This window comes from Ylistrum balloti, unplaced genomic scaffold, assembly GCF_031769215.1.
Source record: "Ylistrum balloti isolate Yb309-2 unplaced genomic scaffold, AGI_CSIRO_Ybal_v1 Utg370556, whole genome shotgun sequence".
NCBI classification, from domain to species: Eukaryota; Metazoa; Mollusca; class Bivalvia; order Pectinida; family Pectinidae; genus Ylistrum; species Ylistrum balloti.
The window spans coordinates 644,792-664,301 of record NW_026782350.1 but is presented as its reverse complement, the minus strand read 5'-3'; positions in this window follow the sequence as shown (position 1 = coordinate 664,301).

Sequence of the window (19,510 nt, the reverse complement as noted above, 5' to 3'; positions counted from 1 at the left end):
TCTTGTTTTGCTAATGTCCTGTCAGAAACATCTATGTAAATCAGACGACAAACACTTAGTCCAATGTATATTTGACAGGGACTCCATGTCCGTAACATAAGTATAATATCCGTATTTAAAAACCAGAAATTCGGATTTATACGGCTAGACAACCGTATCAATTATTCCCTCGCTATTGTTTCACTGCCGTAGAGATTTTTTCTCTTGACGTGAAATCAGCTTGAGTGGAAAAAGCCGAGAAGAATTTCAGATAATACACCAGAGCCAGACACGGGGACCTCTCAGTCTGGTGGGATGGTGAGAGTTAAGGTAGAGGTGATGAAAGGTAGGAAAGCGAAAGGAAAAGGACGATTTCAAACATATTCTCCTCGTATGTCGGAGTTACCCGCTCACTAAGTAAACAAAAAATATTGTTTAAATTAACAGCTGGGCTAGAGTTCCACTGAAGCGTGCGAACATGAAATCTAAGCATATTTTTAAATCTGAGATAAATTATTTACAAAAGAAATTTCAATTTTGAATAATCTATTATATATTTTTATCCTTTTTTCCCCTCAGAATTGACGTCACACTTCACACAAACGTAACCTTTTTGTATGTTTAAATACAAATAATGATACACTCTCGTGGTTTTGTCGCGATAAATATACCGGGGGATGCTAAAGGCTATTTATGACAGCATCTGTTCTCAGACTAGGTGCCGTCTTACAAGTGTTGTTATCTAAATAGCTAAACTTTTGTACAGAATAAATATACATTATTTTTCATACTTTATTTTTTGCAAAATTTACATAAACCTGTACATTTGAACTGTCGCCTTGGTGTAGGCAATTTTATAGTGGAATCAAGCTGACGCCATGTCGATGAGTTGGAGGCGTGGGTGGTGGCAGGGGAAGCTGTGTTTTGTAATAGGTAATGAACAATGTACCAACTAACTAGACAGAGGAATCGTCCCGGTAAAATGCCACCGTGAGTGGCATTTCCTGTCGTCGTGCAGCCAGTGGCATTACCTGTCGTCCTGCGGCTAGAGCAGCATCAGATACAGAACTATTATGAGTCCCATATTCTTATGTGATTTTCGCGGAAATTTGAAATTTTAAGGACGCTCAATATCGATGATTTAGAACACACACGAATTAAACCAAAATAAAAATGCAAGGAAATATATTATCATAGTAGTACATTAAACATTTGTTTATTTTTGTTTATGGTTTTACCTTAGTGAAAGAGCAAGGACCATTTTTATAGTGCTATCACCATGAAATGTCATAGTGCTACATCATAATGGCAGTCCTTCAACCGACTCTATTTAAAGCTGAGCATCAAGAATGGAGCATAAATGACTATCTAAGTACTTTGGTACATGTATGTCACGATTTAGGGATTCAAAGATATTTAACTTACATACAATGTATATAGATATTCTTTTGTTTCGATTTTCTTTCCATTTTTCTTTCTTTTCTCAGAAAATAAACGCGTTTGATTTATGCCATCAAATCTTGTAACTTTATTTCTATGATGTGTCGCTGATTCAAAATATTCCTTTGTAATGAACGCGCTGTTCTGGTAATTACAAAACAAACACATAACGAGACCAGTTCCAAGTCTAAATCAATGAAAAATGGGAAAATACAGATAGCAGAACAGCAGAACAGTAGAGAGAAGCTATTTTAGTACATGTGTGATAGCATAACGTTCAGACAAGGCGCCCCCTTTTTCCTTTGTTTATTTACATACTGACACACAACCTGGCACGTTAGTGTGATATAGAGCTGACAGAAGCTATCTGTGGCGATCAACATTACAACCATTCCATTCTGTGTAAGATATGGTAGTGATATAACAGCTGATAAGTTTACAACCTACCATACTTGTTGTTCTGTTAGCTTGTTGCTATTTTTGTTGTGTTGAAAATATATTTCATCACGGTGTATGGTCAGAAAAAAATGAAAATGTGTTGACGGGACCTCTATTTTTACAGTAAAATATATTTTTCGACTTTTTTGTGCATAAACATTAGAAGATTGGGGTATAAATATGATATTTGACAATAAGTCAAGGTAAGTTAACCGATGTCAGGTGTTTCATTTTTTGATTTTTACTTTCAAAGGGAATACCATTGCGATATTTACAAATCGTGTCACGAATAAAATTTTATTCCGCTGAAAACTAACCATGCCAGCGGATATTGGTGCCAAGTTACGGGGTGGAAGGGAGAGGGGAGGGGGGACTGAGTGTGTTGATATCTCGGTGTGATCTACATGTACCTGTGTGACAGAGACTGTTTTGTAATACAGAATTCCCCGGATACAGGTGTGTCTTTCAGGTGTACATTACACGTATTAAATCATAGATACATTCATGAATTTCACCTGTTCTCACCTCCCTCGTGTCAACTATCTGCTCTCTAACAACAGAACATTTTGTTTTAAGTTAGAAAGATTGTCCAATGCACATTTAATATCCTAATGAAACCGTGTGTACTTGGTGACATGTGGTCAGTATGTGTGAGGTTAAAGATTTAACATATAATGCCGTAGACATATCTATCACGTGTTCCGTTTCTTGTCCAGTGACATAATCTGTGTTATATATTTAATTTATTTGAACCAAAACTTGTGAGAATCCTTTCCTCAATCTCCTTTGATATCAAATCGGCTGACCAACAGTGACCTATAAACAGTTTATATAGAAACTTGAAATCGGCTGACCAACAGTGACCTATAAACAGTTTATATAGAAACTTAAAATCAGCTGACCAACAGTGACCTATAAACAGTTTATATAGAAACTTGAAATCGGCTGACCAACAGTGACCTATAAACAGTTTATATAGAAACTTGAAATCGGCTGACCAACAGTGACCTATAAACAGTTTATATAGAAACTTGAAATCCGCTGACCAACAGTGACCTATAAACAGTTTATATAGAAACTTGAAATCGGCTGACCAACAGTGACCTATAAACAGTTTATATAGAAACTTGAAATCGGCTGACCAACAGTGACCTATAAACAGTTTATACAGAAACTTATGATCAGCTGACCAACAGTGACCTATAAACAGTTTATACAGAAACTTATGATCAGCTGACCAACAGTGACCTATAAACAGTTTATATAGAAACTTAAAATCAGCTGACCAACAGTGACCTATAAACAGTTTATATAGAAACTTAAAATCGGCTGACCAACAGTGACCTATAAACAGTTTATATAGAAACTTAAAATCGGCTGACCAACAGTGACCTATAAACAGTTTATACAGAAACTTATGATCAGCTAACCAACAGTGACCTATAAACAGTTTGTACAGAAACTTATGATCAGCTGACCAACAGTGACCTATAAACAGTTTATACAGAAACTTAAAATCAGCTGACCAACAGTGACCTATAAACAGTTTATACAGAAACTTAAAATCAGCTGACCAACAGTGACCTATAAACAGTTTATACAGAAACTTAAATTCAGCTGACCAACAGTGACCTATAAACAGTTTATACAGAAACTTAAAATCAGCTGACCAACAGTGACCTATAAACAGTTTATACAGAAACTTATGATCAGCTGACCAACAGTGACCTATAAACAGTTTATATAGAAACTTAAAATCAGCTGACCAACAGTGACCTATAAACAGTTTATACAGAAACTTATGATCAGCTGACCAACAGTGACCTATAAACAGTTTATACAGAAACTTATGATCAGCTGACCAACAGTGACCTATAAACAGTTTATACAGAAAAACACTGATGATTCCCGGATTACTATACATAATCATTTTTCAGAATCCATTTAATCACCACGAGATTCGGCTTTACTTTCCGCCTTTAAGCAGACAAGGACATATTTTCTCACCCAATCACATTTCAACTTGACAGGAGTAAATAGGACCATTTTACCTCTTTATCAAACACTTTTCCTCTATTGTCAGTCTTTAAGTTTGTTCATCTCGCCTCATATTATTAGGACATGAATCTGTCACGAAATAAGACTATGTTTTTTTTTTCTTCTTTTTCATTTTTTAATAAATTAGAGTTTGGGATTTTTCGCGTTTCGCCCGCTGAAATACGATAGCACTGCGAGCACGTAGGTCTACTGAAAACGACAATTTCAAACATTTATCAAATGTTCATAAAACATATATATATAACAAATAGGCTATAACCCAACCCATTAATACAAAACAGATTTTATTCCCTTTATCTAAGATAAAATGATATCTTTATGTTTTTTCTGTGTCGTTATGGAAGTGATTGTCTGTATATGAGTGTATAATGGTTCAAGTTTTTATAGATATATTTCAAATTTGCCTCCCAAACCGATTTTTTTTAAAACAGATCCTTTTTTGATGACATCGGTGTAAAATTATGACGAGAACGGACCGAAACAGGTATCGCCCCATTAACTCGCCATAGTCTCGAGTAAGGAGGCTATTGTGTGAGATCTGAAAAACGAGAAGTTGTAGTTTATAAATCATTTATGCGTACCGACAGCTTGGACAGGACAATTTAAAACCTAATTTATCGTTGGGTTATTCACAATCCGTTCAGATTACCGAGAAACAAAGTTCATTTCAAGTATTACAAAATCATTAAAAAAGGTTCGGGATTATATCAGACAAACATATTGTGCAAGGAACGTGTTAAGATAATCCTTTAGAGTCAAACATTGACTATTCCTTTAGCATGTATCATCTGGGTTAACACGGCGTATGGTAATCTGAATATGTCTGTCGTCATCATAAACATATGATCAATCAATCAATCAATCAATCAATCAATCAATCAATCAATCAATCAATCAATCAATCAGACAATCAATCAATCAATCAATCCACAGGATCGATAGGAAACGCATAAACAAAGACATATCTAAATATGGGCAGTAATTAGTAATAGTAAAGTAGTAATTTCGACAAGAGATTTTGTCGTCAGTAGTAATTTCTACAAGAGATTTTGTCGTCAGTAGTAATTTCTACAAGAGATTTTGTCGTCAGTAGTAATTTCTACAAGAGATTTTGTCGTCAGTAGTAATTTCGACAAGATATTTCGTCGTTTTAAATGTGCAAATATCGACACCAGGAGCGAAAGTTTAGTTATTCAATCTCATTAAATATTCTTTACATCGTAAATGAAAATATTCACAAGTAACTGAATAACTCAGAAAATTTATAAATGTCCCCTTGTATAACGTTATTGGTGCAGATAATAGATTCTGGTTTATCCCCGGGAACTCTTGGTACTATTTCATAATAATATTAGATTTACTGTATAATTATCTTGACAATCTCCCTACAGTATTACCCCGAGAAGGATTTCTAATTACCAGCACAGTGTGAGGAGGACACAGGGTCGTTGTTTGTAAATCTCAAATATAAACATGCCGGGATTGTTTTGTATGTAAATGCCAAATTTATCATGGTCTGTTAACTTTACCATAGTTTACACTTTTGAATTGCGCTATTTCTCTCACACCTTGTAAACTCATTATCCTATATTTTATACATGACGGTGGTCACTTTTATTCCGGGAATGTCAATTTTTTTAAAATTGGATTTTAATGACAAATAAACAATACATTATTATATCATAAGTTGACAATACCTTAGCAATCTTTTCCAGGGACGGTAAAGTCTACTAAAACTGAAATTTAAGTTGTGTAATATAAATAGCACTAGACAGTTTTTTGAGGTCGATACGTTTACGGAGAATTCTAAATCCTATTTCAGCGTATTGAAAATATCCTGTTTCCGTTTATTAGGTTGTAAATATAGGAATTAGATATCAGGTAACCTCAAATATACTTCATTAAGTATTTAGGTTAGGATGTTATTTTGTAAAATCAGATATTTTCGCGGTACTCAAATTTCGTAGTCTCCTAAAGAATTCAATTTCTTAGTTACTTTATTTTGGAGATTGATTATCCGCATGGATTTCAAATTCACGTAAAATTTTGATAATTTGTAGATTAAGAGTACTCTAGGAACCAACGAAATTAAAATCTCGCGAAAATGAACATTTTTTTCAGCATACAATGGAACAAGGTGATCAGGTTGAACGCTACCTATCGGATCTTCCCCCAAAACGACGACTTAAATTATTACTTAGATAAAAGCTTTGTGGCTCAGACATCCCATTTTATTTTCGTTTTTGTGCTTTGTTTGTTTGGTTTTTTTTCTGTTTCAAACATAAAATACAACAAAATAACATTATATACTTAATTCATCTGAACTCTGAAGGTTTTGCACACGTCAAGAACTGACTTTCATCGAGTTTAAAGTGAGATTGTCAGTGTTACACTATCATTACTGGTAGCCGAGAGTTTGAGTACCTACCAAGTGTGAGTTTATTGGACATAAAACCGACGAATTTATGTTACGGTATAAGTTACGACCCCCGGGGCTCTGACATTTTAGTGTATGTAAAGATAACGACCCCTGAGAGCTACGATAAATTTTTAACTTATCACCGTGACCAGGGCTGTAAACCTGTTGAAATATACTTAATGGGTTTTTGAGTCACTCATCGCTACAATTGCCGTTTCGTCTGATCATTGTGATCAATGCGTTCTTTGTTATTGAATATAACGTGTGTCCTTGATAGTATGGAAGCTTTAGTCACACAAACTGATGACGTAGTCCGTATATCTTAGTGTTGTTTATCATTCTCACAATATCGATAGCTCAAGTCACACAAACTAATGACGTAGTCCGTATATCTTAGTATTGTTAATCACACTCACAATATGGATAGCTTAAGTCACACAAACTGATGACGTATTTGTTTAACCCAAACTACATACAAATGTTTAACTCTACTCCAAACCATACCGTGGTAGAGTAACGAATGGCGCACCCATTTTCTGTGTGGTCGGGTAGGGTGTGTTGCTAGAGGGATTCGACAGTATACTTCAGCGAGGTAGCAGTAAAAAGTCGGTTTCAGTTCTACATTATAACAAGGAGCTTACATAAACCACTAACATATTGCAACCACTAGAAACCTCAAGCACACAAGCCATACACTCACCTTGCATGCATCGAGAGGGCGTCCTTATATGACACCAGCTGTTGATGTGACGTTAAACAATTATAATCAAACCAAACTCACTAGTTTTATTATCAATTACGTTTTGCTGGGGAAAAAAGATGAAAAGTGACTTAACGAGGAGTCGTCACTCTTCTCTCGATGAGAACAACAATATTGTTAACATTCCATCTTACCGAGTATTTACAATATGTCTGTCGTCGACTTGAGATATTTACTTCAAATTAACAGCATGTATCATATAGTTTATCTAAAAGACAGAAGAACATTTCTCAGTGAATTAACTCCTCTTATTTGTTGTTTAATTAATATTTCTTCTATTTTTCCCACCGCAATCAAATTTAAAAAAAAAACTCCGTCAACATTTAATTTGGGGAAAAAAATAAAGCAATTTCGAAGTTTGTTTTCCCATCCCAGATATGAAACATCATTGTGTAATATTGAATTGGGTATGCTTTAAATCAAGGTTATATGAGGCGTCTGTACACATAGTGTATACTAGAAGAACAGGATGTTAACGTACTACAAAGAGGGAAAATTCTCCCTTTCATTTTCTTAAGTTAATATACAACCATAAACTACAGGATTCTACTGAAGTCTTTTTACAACTCTGAAGTAAATAAATAACAAGCTGGACTACCTTTTGATGGAAAAGATTTTCTACTAGAGGAGGCTGCATAGAGGTACCTCTACAATAAAGCCGTCTGCCATAGTCATTGTTGTATATAAAGTTATAAGATTGGTGCACTCCATGACCTCTTTTTCTCACATCAAACCAATCCAATTTGTTCACCTCCTGATCATGGCTCCTATCTCTCAATGTTTTATTCGACAGGTGTTGTCACAAGCAGATGACACACGTTTTTTACAGTAATTCACGGTTGGTGATTTAAACTTTAATGACTATAAATGACCGTGACATAGAGTTAGAACTCCATCTGTCAGTAAAGTGGAAACATATCAGATTATGAGAATAGAATTCTGGATAATTAATACATTATGGACATAATGTGCCCGGTATTGGAACAGTCATTTATCATGTTTAATAAATTTATTCATTCATGCGGACCATCGATATCACTGTTTTAAAATTCACCCCCCCCCCACCCCCACTCCTATTTTGTACCAAGTTGAATGAAAAATTGAAAATTTATAAACCATTTTAACGTTACCAAAGTGGGAGCCGCGTAACAATGAAACTAAATGAAAATATTGAGATTATTTAAACAGAAAATTTCATTTTTTGAAATAGAACAGATTGGCACCATAACTATAGAGTTTTTTTTCTAAAACTCTGTGTTAACGTTCGCGAGTCATCAATCACTCGGATATTCAAAATATGACTGAGAACGTACGGACATATTAACCATCCCAAGTCAGAACATAAAATTTAATTACCTGGATTGAGTTTGGTTTATTGTTTAACATCCCACCAATATCGATTGTCATGGAGTCGGAGTCTTTAATTATGTGTACATGTTTGCAGTATAGTCATATTGGCCTGCGTGTGAGACTCTGGTATACAACTTTACAGTATAAAGTCTGACGCGTGTTACTTATGTAGAAGTACAGTTATGTATCGTTACTACTCAGTCAGCACAGACATAAAACGTTATATGTATATGTGTACCAAATCTTGTAGGGTCGACCAACTGTTGACTTCAGATATAAATCGCTATATCCTTGTGATAAAATTGATTTTGATGGAAATATTTAGTATGAGGCAACACGCTTCAAGAGTTTTAATGATAATGCAGCGCTTCAGTGACTTTGATTAAATTCTAAAGCAAGCTGTCTCTTAAAGTAGCTAGTCATCGCCCAGTTTATGTATTTACACAGAGCTCTACAGCAGTATGTATGTTCGAGGTAGAAAGATTTCCTTGCCTAAGTAAAATTTTCAATCTCCAATACTTCAAATTTACAAAATGTCTGGGTTGTTTGGATTTCTAGATCTTGCAATGTCAATGTGTTTAAAAATAAAACGGAAAACAATTTAATTCCTAAGTATGATTTTATTTAGTACATTTGTAAGGGAGTTAACGTCCCCACAACATTCAGGGTCATCTACGGACGACAGGACCATTCCATGACACTTTTATAGTGTCATCACACTGAAATGGATTAACATGAACACGACTACATGGTAATCCACCCAGTCACATTACAATGATAGCGAACCAACTAGCACTCACTACTACCAACTTGAGTGTTCGTCCCTGAAGGGAAGGCTGTGGGGTTTTGTTAGCTCGTCCCTGTAGGGAAGGCTGTGGGGTTTTGTCACCTCGTCACTGTAGGGAAGGCTGTGGGGTTTTGTCACCTCGTCCCTGTAGGGAAGGCTGTGGGTTTTGTCAGCTCGTCCCTGTAGGGAAGGCTGTGGGGTTTTGTCACCTCGTCACTGTAGGGAAGGCTGTGGGGTTTTGTCACCTCGTCCCTGTAGGGAAGGCTGTGGGTTTTGTCACCTTGTCACTGTAGGGAAGGCTGTGGGTTTTGTCAACTCGTCACTGTAGGGAAGGCTGTGGGGTTTTGTCACCTCGTCACTGTAGGGAAGGCTGTGGGGTTTTGTCACCTCGTCCCTGTAGGGAAGGCTGTGGGGTTTTGTCACCTCGTCCCTGTAGGGAAGGCTGTGGGTTTTGTCAACTCGTCACTGTAGGGAAGGCTGTGGGGTTTTGTCACCTCGTCCCTGTAGGGAAGGCTGTGGGGTTTTGTCACCTCGTCCCTGTAGGAAAGGCTGTGGGTTTTGTCAACTCGTCACTGTAGGGAAGGCTGTGGGGTTTTGTCACCTCGTCCCTGTAGGGAAGGCTGTGGGGTTTTGTCACCTCGTCCCAGAAGGGAAGGCTGTGGGTTTTGTCACCTCGTCACTGTAGGGAAGGCTGTGGGGGTTTTGTCACCTCGTCCCTGAAGGGAAGGCTGTGGGTTTTGTCACCTCGTCCCTGTAGGGAAGGCTGTGGGCTTTGTCAACTCGTCACTGTAGGGAAGGCTGTGGGATTTTGTCAACTCGTCACTGTAGGGAAGGCTGTGGGTTTTGTCAACTCGTCACTGTAGGGAAGGCTGTGGGGTTTTGTCACCTCGTCCCTGTAGGTAAGACTGTGGGTTTTGTCAGTTCGTCCCTGTAGGGAAGGCTGTGGGTTTTTGTCACCTCGTCCCTGTAGGGAAGGCTGTGGGATTTTGTCACCTCGTCACTGTAGGGAAGGCTGTGGGATTTTGTCACCTCGTCGCGGTAGGGAAGGCTGTGGGTTTTGTCAGTTCGTCCCTGAAGGGAAGGCTGTGGGTTTTGTCAACTCGTCCCTGTAAGGAGGGCTGTTGGTTCTGTCACCTCGTCCCTGTAGCGAAGGCAGTGGGCTTTGTCAGCTCATCCCTGTAGGTAAGACTGTGGGTTTTGTCAGCTCGTCCCTGTAGGGAAGGCTGTGGGATTTTGTCACCTCGTCACTGTAGGGAAGGCTGTGGGTTTTGTCAACTCGTCACTGTAGGGAAGGCTGTGGGTTTTGTCACCCCGTCCCTGTAGGTAAGACTGTGGGTTTTGTCACCTCGTCCCTGTAGGGAAGGCTGTGGGTTTTGTCAGCTCGTCCCTGTAGGGAAGGCTGTGGATTTTGTCAGCTCGTCACTGTAGGGAAGGCTGTGGGGTTTTGTCACCTCGTCCCTGTAGGGAAGGCTGTAGGTTTTGTCAACTCGTCACTGAAGGGAAGACTGTGGGTTTCGTCACCTCGTCACTGTAGGGAAGGCTGTGGTGTTTTGTCACCTCGTCCCTGTAGGGAATGCTGTGGGGTTTTGTCACCTCGTCCCTGTAGGGAAGGCTGTGGGGTTTTTGTCACCTCGTCCCTGTAAGGAGGGCTGGTGGTTCTGTCACCTCGTCCCTGTAGCGAAGGCTGTGGGCTTTGTCAGCTCATCCCTGTAGGTAAGACTGTGGGTTTTGTCAGCTCGTCCCTGTAGGGAAGGCTGTGGGGTTTTGTCAGCTCGTCACTGTAGGGAAGGCTGAGGGGTTTTGTCACCTCGTCCCTGTAGGGAAGGCTGTGGGTTTTGTCAACTCGTCACTGTAGGGAAGGCTGTGGGGTTTTTGTCACCTCGTCCCTGTAGGGAAGGCTGTGGGTTTTGTCAACTCGTCCCTGTAAGGAGGGCTGTTGGTTCTGTCACCTCGTCCCTGTAGGGAAGGCTGTGGGTTTTGTCAGCTCGTCCCTGTAGGGAAGGCTGTGGGTTTTGTCACCTTGTCACTGTAGGGAAGGCTGTGGGTTTTTTCAGCTTGTCCCTGTAGGTAAGACTGTGGGGTTTTGTAACCTCGTCCCTGTAGGGAAGGCTGTGGGTTTTGTAACCTCGTCCCTGTAGGGAAGGCTGTGGGTTTTGTAACCTCGTCCCTGTAGGGAAGGCTGTGGGTTTTGTAACCTCGTCCCTGTAGGGAAGGCTGTGGGTTTTGTCAGCTCGTCCCTGTAGGGAAGGCTGTGGAGTTTTGTCAATTCGTCCCTGTAGGGAAGGCTGTGGGTTTTGTAAGCTCATCCCTGTAAGGAAGACTGTGGATTTTGTCAGCTCGTCCCTGTGGGAAGGCTATGGGTTTTTTCAGCTTGTCCCTGTAGGTAAGACTGTGGGTGTTGTCAGTTCGTCCCCGTAGGGAAGGCTGTGGGTTTTGTCAGCAGGCCTTGATATTTAGGAGTCCCTTATACTACAACTTGATTCTGTCTATTTATCGTTCTACAATAACTGGGAAGCACGAGGAAAATTTATCAAGTGTAGAAAGGTTAGTAATTTCTCTACTGACATTCGAAACAAAGTGAAAGTGCTTTTTGTCACTGAAGCCTATTTTGTATAATTCCTGTTTCTCTGAATATTGTGATCATCGTTGTTTTAAACAGTTCATCAACATTTAATTCTGAACAGTTTGTTTGCCAGACAAAATATGTAAGTACCTGATTAGCTGATCTAGATTATCTAAAATCGTTGGCTTTCAAATCTGTTGTATTTTTAATTCTGCTGTTGTATTCAAAGGTGCTATTCACTTATGTGTCTTTTTTAAATATCTTGTAAATGTGTCCGTCCGTGACTGAGTTACTGACGGTTAAAGTGTCATCACACTGAAATGTATCACTTAAATACGGTACCATGACACCCTTCCCGGTTACATTACACTAACAACAGGTAAACCAGTACATCCCCAGTTTCATTAAAGCTCAATATTAAGCAAAGTACAGTAGATATTTATTTGATCAACTCTGTAACAAAATCATAAGAAGTAAATGGTTAAACTGACCTATTGGTGTTAACAACAACGACCGCTATACCCACGGACATATATTAATGACTCAATCGGCCGGGTTGTAGAACAATATGGACAAGAAAATACCCACTGTCATCGGAATCTTAATACAAATTCAAATTAATTGAAATTGGGGCAAAATATGAACATAAGGAGGATTTTCACTGGAACTCCTGAAGACGCACAAGTAGAAGGGACTTGGGTAAGATTAAAGGTAATATTTTCGTCGAGGGCACTGGCTATGTTAATTTTGTCAATCTATGTAAGAAATGTCACGTTCCGAAATGAGAACAATGTACACAACAACAGACCAACCGAACGTTAACATAATATTTGCATTGCTTGGAAGTGTATCACCATTTTGAGTAAGAGGGACACCAAACTGATGGAGATGTGTGATAAACATTATCTTTTTTTTTCTGTCGACCTGTTTTGATCTTTGGTAAAGATGATTTATTTCTATTTAAGTTGCTACCTAACTCTTCCTGTCATTGTGTTTATAATGCCGCCTGATGCATATACGGTTTGTTTACGCTGGGGATGTTGATATCATAGCGCTGTGTACTGTTAATGTGAGTGATTTACGTTAGTTATGTACTTCTAATGATTTCTGATTGGTTATGTTTCTGAAGTCAAATCACAGGTTTTAAAAGTTTTTGAGCATTCAGGAGTGACTGACCTACGTGAAATCTTAACCGAGATTCGAACTGAAAATACGAAAAAATATTACTAGAGAAATATTTCCACGGATTCGTACGAAAACGTTCAACCTCGTGCTCGGGAAAGACTTATCCCGTTTTATACACATTATTCGAAATGTAAATTCGAATAAATCCAAGAAAAGTCATGTCATATTTCCCAACAATATGAAGGTTTGAAACTATCAACTGGACACATAGTACTCATCAAATGGTCATTGGGCCTATTAAAATATCAACATGCCATAAAGTACTCAATGATTTAATAGTACTAAAATGGCAATCTTACTTTGTCAGTAATGCCAATTTATTTATAAGGAATCATGTAAACTTTAGAAATCCAATACAAACAAGGCAGGTCGGTACCCTTATCAAAACCATATAATGTTATAGACTATAATACCCAAACATGTGACTGGTAAAAATAGATGAATGCGGTTTTCATCAGTTATAACGGGAACAAAAAACGTATTGAAATTTGTAGACAAGGATCGAAATATTCACTGATGTAGAACATAATTATACAGAAGACGATTTTTTTCTAGGACCATAGTAATTAAATTTTTGTACTGTTGAACAGAGAACATATATGTGATCGAGGACATTTTCGTAATTCATGTACTTGCGTCATTGTTTGATTAATAAGCGACCTTTATGTAAATAAATTAATAATTATATAATAATATTAATGAATATATACAAAAATATACTTGTAAAATCATTAATTTTCGAGAAGTTTCATTTTAGTTTATTTCATGGGTAAAGTTTGTATCGTAATCAAGGAATTTATTTTTCCACGCCATGCCAGGATTAGTTCAAACTATTTATTGGGCAATATTTATCTACAAAATCAAGTGCTCGCGAAACGGTAACAGCATTTCATAAAAAAAAATCATGAGAACATACAATTTTACAATAATATACTAAAAAAACGGTATTTTCGATGTTGCAGATTTTCATTTACTTAAAACCTATCTTGAAGGGAATTTTCACGGTATTTATTTAATTGATTAATAATATTTTCAAGTCAATTTTATTTTTAATTTACAAATTTTCTGTGACTTTATTTAAAACCGCCAAAATAGCAAGCAGGACAAAATGATGAAATAAGTGGAGCACGGAAAAGTATTCTGTATGATAATAAAACACAGATGAAATGATGATAGGAACAGAATTATGTATGATAATACAATATTAATACGGAAGAAATATGATAGAGTGGAGTGTTCTTTTCCTATGTGTACAATTATGAGTGATGATACAACATTAGCAAGGCTTTAATGTGATAAGATAAATATGCACCTACCTGTAGGTTTACCGTCCGGCTGACATGTATTGACGATGTCGAGGTGATATAACATATAACACCACCAGTTTATATAACAGTTATGTACAATAAACAAAATGTCCACAAGCACGTGAAGTCAGTCAAGTATGAACACCCGATACTTCAGCAGTTATGGCTGTAAACTTTATCCGAAGCTAAAAGCTTTCAGTTTGTATTGATTTCACTCGTCCTATTGCTTTCCACACTAATCCAGTTATCACTGCTCTCGAAACCGAGACGGCATTAGTGTTTCTGAAACGAAACTGAAAGTAGTTTTACTTATACAGTACATCCTAAGCTACATTGCGAAAAATCAATCACTGAATTGCTCATGTACCAACTACGAACATCTTCAATCCCCCCACCCCCCACCCCCACCCCCGAATCTTCTTATAAAGGGAGACAACCACGAATGGTTTTTAAATCACTGTTAACTCAGACATTGGTTTCGTGGATAGTGATAGCTCTATAAATCTACTTATACTAATTTCAATGGTAATGTGGACTCGTGGATTAAGATTACCCACCAAATAAACGAAAATAAAATCACCGCGAAAATTTATAATTTCACAGTAACATACCTACGCCATTGACACTTAATGAGTTAGTGATACACATCTGACTGGGAACATTTAACTGTAACAATGTTAAAAACTGTAAATATACAGCTACGAATACAGGGTCGTAAGGAAGATAGGGTCAGTGAAGAATGTATTTATAGTGTTATCAAACCGAAATGTCACTACTTGGACACAATAGCAAGACTCTCCTACAGGTCATACTATACTCATCTAAAGAGTCCGCATTGTTGTTAGGTTTACGTTAAGTGAAGACATTAAAATGAACTCAGTTGAAAAGGATCAGAGAGATTTATTTTATATAGTAAGATACGATTAAAGATCTAAACACTCTTAAGTTTACAATAGATACAGAAAGTACAATTCTTATATCTTACTTTTATGGTTGTCAGGGAGGGATAAGTTCGCTGTATTAACAAAATGTTAAAATGACACACAACGAAAACTTTTGATACGAATTTAGAGTTAGGTACAGAATGATTAACATATTATCCATTCTGTATTATTCATACAACTGATGGGTGGTTGTAAGTTTTATGTATATATATACGTTGTTTTAAGTTACTCTAATATATTTCACCGGACACTGAGAATTCAACTTTTATATTTAAATATATGTATATGATCAATGAAGTAATAACGACAGTACGAACAAGCAAATTGTCAAGTTTTCGAGGCAACCTGTCCCATTATCAAGACACAAATCTTACATAAATTACATCACACACATAGGACATTAAACAAATACAAATTAATTTATCTAAATCGAGATCGGTGGTGTACATTTCGGTATCTCGATAATCCCTTCGAGACACCTAAATTTACATCACCGCTTTCGATGTGGATTTGGGGCTTTGTATCTGTTTGTATATATGTGATGTAATTTATGTAATATTTGCGTCTTAATAAAGGGACAGGTTGTCTCGAAAATTTGACAATTCACTTGTCCGTACTGTCGTTGTTACTTCATTGATCAAATATCTATTCCAGTAATATGCATCCAACGAACAATTGTTTGTTAGGATCCAGTACCAATATTGTACCATACCGTTACTATCACCTGATTCTCTCTCTCTCTCTCTCTCTCTCTCTCTCTCTCTCTCTCTCTCTCTCTCTCTCTCTCTCTCTCTCTCTCTCTCTCTCTCTCTCTCTCTCTCTCTCTCTCTCTCTCTCTCTCTCTCTCTCTCTCTCTCTCTCTCTCTCTCTCTCTCTCTCTCTCTCTCTCTCTCTCGCCGTCTCTCTCTCTCTCTCTCTCTCTCTCTCTCTCTCTCTCTCTCTCTCTCTCTCTCTCTCTCTCTCTCTCTCTCTCTATATATATATATATATATGAATATAATTATAATACAAATTGTTTAGATAGTCGGATATTCTTATATTCAACAGCAACAATGATAATGAAAACATTATCAAAAACAATGAAACGAAAGACATACCTATCTTATATACAGTACAACATCAACAATACTAATACCTATCTTATATACAGTACAACATCAACAATGACAATACCTATCTTATATATACAGTACAACATCAACAATAACAATACTAATACCTATCTTATATACAGTACAACATCAACAATACTAATACCTATCTTATATACAGTACAACATCAACAATACTAATACCTATCTTATATACAGTACAACATCAACAATACTAATACCTATCTTATATACAGTACAACATCAACAATACTAATACCTATCTTATATACAGTACAACATCAACAATAACAATACTAATACCTATCATATATACAGTACAACATCAACAATACTAATACCTATCTTATATACAGTACAACATCAACAATAACAATACCTATCTTATATACAGTACAACATCAACAATAACAATACTAATACCTATCTTATATACAGTACAACATCAACAATACTAATACCTATCTTATATACAGTACAACATCAACAATAACAATACCTATCTTATATACAGTACAACATCAACAATAACAATACCTATCTTATATACAGTACAACATCAACAATAACAATACCTATCTTATATACAGTACAACATCAACAATAACAATACCTATCTTATATACAGTACAACATCAACAATACTAATACCTATCTTATATACAGTACAACATCAACAATACTAATACCTATCTTATATACAGTACAACATCAACAATACTAATACCTATCTTATATACAGTACAACAACAACAATAACAATACTAATACCTATCTTATATACAGTACAACATCAACAATAACAATACCTATCTTATATACAGTACAACATCAACAATACTAATACCTATCTTATATACAGTACAACATCAACAATAACAATACTAATATACCTATCTTATATACAGTACAACATCAACAATACTAATACCTATCTTATATACAGTACAACATCAACAATACTAATACCTATCTTATATACAGTACAACATCAACAACAACAATATACTAATACCTATCTTATATACAGTACAACATCAACAATACTAATACCTATCTTATATACAGTACAACATCAACAATAACAATACCTATCTTATATACAGTACAACATCAACAATAACAATACCTATCTTATATACAGTACAACATCAACAATAACTTAATACCTATCTTATATACATACAACATCAACAATACTAATACCTATCTTATATACAGTACAACAACAACAATAACAATACTAATACCTATCTTATATACAGTACAACATCAACAATACTAATACCTATCGTATATACAGTACAACATCAACAATAACAATACTTATACCTATCTTATATACAGTACAACATCAACAATACTAATACCTATCTTATATACAGTACAACATCAACAATACTAATACCTATCTTATATACAGTACAACATCAACAATAACAATACCTATCTTATATACAGTACAAATCAACAATACTAATATATCTTATATACAGTACAACATCAACAATACTAATACCTATCTTATATACAGTACAACATCAACAATAACAATACCTATCTTATATACAGTACAACATCAACAATAACAATACCTATCTTATATACAGTACAACATCAACAATACTAATACCTATCTTATATACAGTACAACATCAACAATAACAATACCTATCTTATATACAGTACAACATCAACAATACTAATACCTATCTTATATACAGTACAACATCAACAATACTAATACCTATCTTATATACAGTACAACAACAACAATAACAATACTAATACCTATCTTATATACAGTACAACATCAACAATAACAATACCTATCTTATATACAGTACAACATCAACAATACTAATACCTATCTTATATACAGTACAACATCAACAATAACAATACCTATCTTATATACAGTAAAACATTAACAATAACAATAATAATACCTATCTTATATACAGTACAACAACAACAATAACAATACTAATACCTATCTTATATACAGTACAACATCAACAATAACAATACCTATCTTATATACAGTACAACATCAACAATAACAATACTAATACCTATCTTATATACAGTACAACATCAACAATAACAATACCTATCTTATATACAGTACAACATCAACAATAACAATACTAATACCTATCTTATATACAGTACAACATCAACAATAACAATACCTATCTTATATACAGTACAACATCAACAATACTAATACCTATCTTATATACAGTACAACATCAACAATAACAATACCTATCTTATATACAGTACAACATCAACAATACTAATACCTATCTTATATACAGTACAACATCAACAATAACAATACCTATCTTATATACAGTACAACATCAACAATACTAATACCTATCTTATATACAGTACAACATCAACAATAACAATACCTATCTTATATACAGTACAACATCAACAATAACAATACCTATCTTATATACAGTACAACATCAACAATAACAATACCTATCTTATATACAGTACAACATCAACAATAACAATACCTATCTTATATACAGTACAACATCAACATCACAATAACAATAATCAATACTAATACCTATCTTATATACAGTACAACATCAACAATAACTAATAATACTAATACCTATCTTATATACAGTACAAATCAACAATACTAATATCTATCTTATATACAGTACAACATCAACAATACTAATACCTATCTTATATACAGTACAACATCAACAATAACAATACCTATCTTATATACAGTACAACATCAACAATACTAATACCTATCTTATATACAGTACAACATCAACAATACTAATACCTATCTTATATACAGTACAACATCAACAATACTAATACCTATCTTATATACAGTACAACATCAACAATAACAATACTAATACCTATCTTATATACAGTACAACAACAATACTAATACCTATCTTATATACAGTACAACATCAACAATACTAATACCTATCTTATATACAGTACAACAACAATACTAATACCTATCTTATATACAGTACAACATCAACAATACTAATACCTATCTTATATACAGTACAACATCAACAATAACAATACTAATGACTATCTTATATACAGTGTACAGCAGGTAATCGATATCTCTGGATGTCACTTCTCCCTGTATAAACA